This window comes from Hippocampus comes, unplaced genomic scaffold (genome assembly GCF_001891065.2).
Source record: "Hippocampus comes isolate QL1 unplaced genomic scaffold, H_comes_QL1_v1.1 scaffold48, whole genome shotgun sequence".
NCBI lineage: Eukaryota > Metazoa > Chordata > Actinopteri > Syngnathiformes > Syngnathidae > Hippocampus > Hippocampus comes.
The window spans coordinates 1126171-1130508 of NW_017808403.1; the positions used below are offsets into that span (position 1 = coordinate 1126171).

The window sequence follows — 4338 nt, forward strand, 5'->3', positions numbered from 1 at the left end:
ATGATGGGGCCAGCGTCATCAGCTGACTTGAACCCGATCGAGAACCCGTGGCGCATCTGCTCAGGGTTGTTCGTAGTGAAACTGGCAACACTGAGTGGCAGTTGTCGAGATGCAAACAAGCCATCGTCTGAGATGGAAGTCGATGACGGAAGCGAGGGCTTTTATCTTAGTGTCGCTCCATCTTTTTCCAGATACGACGCAATGTCGTACTACAATCGCATCCCTGAGCTGAAGCAGGCTGTGTCTCAGATCGCAGCGGGCGTGTTCAGCCCGCAGCAGGTGGACCTCTTCCAGGATCTGGTCAACATGCTCATGCACCACGACAGGTCCCGGCCCGACCCGTGCCGCCTTCCTGCTCTATTTTAAGCACTGTCCGTGGCAGATCATCTCACCCGAGATTTGTGTGTGTGTGTCACGCCGCAGGTTCAAGGTGTTCGCCGACTACGAGGATTACATCAAATGCCAGGAGAGAGTGAGCGCTCTCTACAAGGTCAGTAGCCAAATGCGGCCTTCACCCAGCCTAGAGCAGGGGTGGCAAAACCGTGACGCCTTTCTGCTCCGGTCCAATGCAGGGGGATGAGGGGGGAGGGGGGGACAAATTTGGGTGCACCAACTACTACTAGTTTGTGCACACGAGACGGTTACAGCGTGGACATGAAGTAGCGCTGATCCCTTATTGGACAAGATGGTAAACAAATGGAGCGCCCCTTCACAGACCCGCTACTCGCTGACCTCATCAGTGCATTCAAAAACCCACAAATTATTGTAGCCGACGTTTTTATTTTACGGCAACATTAAGTCGTGATATTAAGACCAAACGTTTTCGTTTGGTGTACATCCACCGGGTGACCACGATCCCACCCAGAGCGTTGCAGTTGCCCACCAATAAAAGCGATCGCCATGTCCAAGGCCGGGAAAGCGAGCTGGCTCTCAAAAGCCTCTTCAAGTGTCCAGTGAGTAAGTAGTATTGGCGGCAGGCTGGAGGGAAGGCCCTCCTCTGCCACCTGCTGGAGACACACAAGAACAGAATCACGACACCTTTGACCTTTCAACTTTGAAAGAAGGTGCGTTCGGTTTTCCCATTCAAGTGACCCGCAAGGAGCCACGGCTACTTAGTGCGCACTCTCTATTTTGTGCGCACATAATAGTCACAGTGTGTGCACAAAGTAGTTTGGGTCCCCCCGCCCCAAATGTCATGTCTGGGGTTCTGTACACGTGTGCACAAAGTAGTTTGGGTTCTCCCCCACCCCCCACCCCCGCCCCAAATGTCATGTCTGGGGTTCTGTACAATTGAAATATTGAGTAAACAAAAAAAAAAAATTGCAATTTGCTTATTTCAAAAGAGTACAGCCCTACCTCACAATTTGTATGCCAGCAATTCAGGAGTCGGGTGGTGCTGTGACCGGTCCTTAAAGTCAATGAGACTTTGTGGGAGGAGCAAAAAAAAAAAAAAAAGTTTTGTCTTTGAAATGGAGCCACACTTTTTGTGTTGCCAGAACCCTAAAGAGTGGACCAAGATGGTGATCCGTAACATCGCGGCCTCGGGTAAATTCTCCAGCGACCGCACCATTTCCCAGTACGCCAGGGAGATCTGGAGCATGGAGCCCAGCTTGGAGAAGATCGCCGCCCCGGACGACCCCCGCTAAAGTGCACGTAAACCCCCGCGCCCCTTCCGCCCCTAAAACCACGTAGCCTCTCACTGTTGCAGCTCTAGAAAACGTGCTCACTCCTACTGACATCTTGACTGGGACCACCCGCGCGCACGCACACCCACTCCAGGGCCCCAAACCAACACTGACACCCCAGAAAAGGTCTCCACTGTGATGAAAAGTCTGCTGTACGTCTTCCAGTCATCGTCCCCTGCACGCTGTTGTTCGAACGTAACATTAGCAACGAAAATATGTTTTCCGTCTCGTCTCGCGTATTCAAACGACCATTTCTGTCCATGCACTGTAACCACGAGCACATCTGACACTGAAGCGGTCATTTGCAATTTCTGTCCATGTTTGTCTTTGTCAATAAATGGCAAGTCTCGTCCACAGCTCTGTGTGTGTGTGTGTGTGTGTGTGTGTGTGTGTGTGTGTGTGTGTGAGGGATGTTTTACGGTCCAATAATTGTGGGGGGGACTAATGATTTGATCCCATGCTGAATTTTTTTAAAATGAACTCTTTTACGGTCCAATAATTGTGGGGGGACTCATGATTTGATCCCATGCTGAATTTTTTTAAAATGAACTCTAAGCGGCATGCCCTTCCCCAAATGCATCTGCCAACTGCCCCGCCCACTCGGTGATTGACAGTTGTCAATCGGCACAAGACCCCTCCCGTCCCCTGTTGCCAATCACATAAAAAAAAAAAAACAAAACAACTAACGACAGCCCCTCGCCGCCTCCTTCCATTTGAGGTCTCCTCACACACCGCTATGGATTGCGGCGCTTACGGTAAGATTGATTTCTTTTTCAGTCATAATTGTGCGTTGAAAATACTCAGTCACCAAGAATTGAAAGCTTTTAATTGTTCACCTCATTAACGGCTGCATGATGATTACCGAGCCGCAAAGACGGGATTTATTCAAAACACAATATTTGATATGTAAATAACCTGCATTCACATCGAATTTTTTTTTTTTTGTGACAGAGATGGACCCCCTGGAGGTCCCCCCTCTCACCCCGACCAGCAAGGAGGTTCTGTGCCAGGCTCTGAGAGCCAGTTTTGCCGGTTTCACCCAGGAGAGGCTCACTCACCGTTTCCCCCAAGGTGAAAGACCAAATCGTCGCCGTGCGCATCCGCCCCATTTGCGGGACGCCGCTTGTCCTCCCTCCCGCCAGATCCGACTCGATGGTCCGAATGGGAGGTGAACCACTGGCTGGGCTGGTGCCGGGGGAAGATCGCAAATAATCGTCCGAATGTCACGCGTGAGTCTACTTTTTTTTTTTTCTGCTGTTGCAAAGTGGAAATTTGGAAAATTTGGACTCGTTGTGAAATGCCTAATTTTGGAATAGTTCCCAAAATGTCCAGCACGAGCAGAACGTTTTGAAGTCGGATGAGTTACATTTGCTTCAGGAATGTGGGATGGATCAGGTCCGCTACTCAAAGAGTTCATTTGGCAAGTCGCCAATGTGAAATGCATGAAGAAAAAAAAATGTCCTCACTGAGCTGAAGGTGAAAAGCGGACAGATGCAGGCACTTCTGGAGGATTTTCTTAAGGCAAAATGTGGAACGGTGGGAATCTTGGGCATGTCCGGCATTCACACAAACGTTTTCATCACCCTCCTGAGGATAAGCGGAACAACTATACAGGCAAACTCATGTTCTGACTCCAACCCTATTGAGAACCCGCTTCAAAGGAAAATCGCGATACAGTGAAACTCCTCTACAATGAAATCATGTTTGCAGCAAGAAATTTTTCACAACAGGGGGTTTTTCACTGTAGCAAATTTGATCTCAGATGTAAACGCGCGCACACACACACACACACACACACACACAAACGAACGCATGTGTACTCTATATTTTTATTCCAATAGTGCATAAGTATGAATGTACACTTATTTGACACTTCATATAGTCAGTGTAGAAAGAAAAAAGGGAAAGAAATTGCGAAATTTACGATCAGCATTCACTTTCACTGACATCAATTTCTTGGATAATGTCTTTTATTTTGCTTCCTCCGTCTTTCATTTTGATCACTTCTTGTCTTAGCTGCTTGACATCCAAAGGTCCGTTTTGTAGCCATTATAGCAATGCAACGTTCTTGCTGCGTCTGAAACTAACAAAAACAAATACTTCCTGGACTACTGCGCATGTGTAAACCAGTGTGGTGTTGCTGTTGCCGTTTCCTAATGAAGCAGTAGAGGTCGCTGTTGGATGAGACTTCGTTGTAGTGAATCTCGCCGTGAGGCAAGAGCAGAGAAAAAGATTTCATATAACGCAACAGGGTTTTTTTTCGTCATATGTGGGGCAGGAAAGTGGGAATGGTGTTAATGCATTAAGATTTTTTCACACTTGGGGGTATTTTCGCCCATGTAGGTTTCGTTGTAGAGGGGTTTCACTGTACTTCCAAACACCAATGGACAAAACGTATAAGGGCACCACCATCCCCTGACCGAGAGATAGCAGCATCCACTATCATTGGACTTCCAAAGTCAAAGAAAACAACGCTCTGTCCTCGCTTCCAGAGACCGAGTCAGAAGCTGAGGGGTCTAGCGGCAACGCCCTGACGTGGACGGCCGGCGCCCGCGATACGGAGGCGATGGCGGATGACAGCCGGCACGGTGACGCGTTGGCTTTCATGCAGCCCTACCAAAGCTTCAAGGAGTACGCCGGCAACAAGGCGGAC

General features: G+C 48.8%; 1 long non-coding RNA gene and 1 pseudogene across 1 annotated transcript; both read left to right on the plus strand.

Annotated features, from left to right (window-relative positions):
- LOC109508314 (glycogen phosphorylase, muscle form-like) overlaps window positions 1-2037 on the plus strand; it is a 13239-nt pseudogene extending 11202 nt beyond the window's left edge.
- A 156-nt stretch (window positions 2038-2193) lies between these two features.
- On the plus strand, window positions 2194-2881 carry LOC109508387 (uncharacterized). The gene is made up of 3 exons (XR_002166652.1): window positions 2194-2440; window positions 2637-2756; window positions 2828-2881. It is a non-coding gene; the product is annotated as an uncharacterized LOC109508387 (long non-coding RNA).
- Window positions 2882-4338: the final 1457 nt, after the last annotated feature.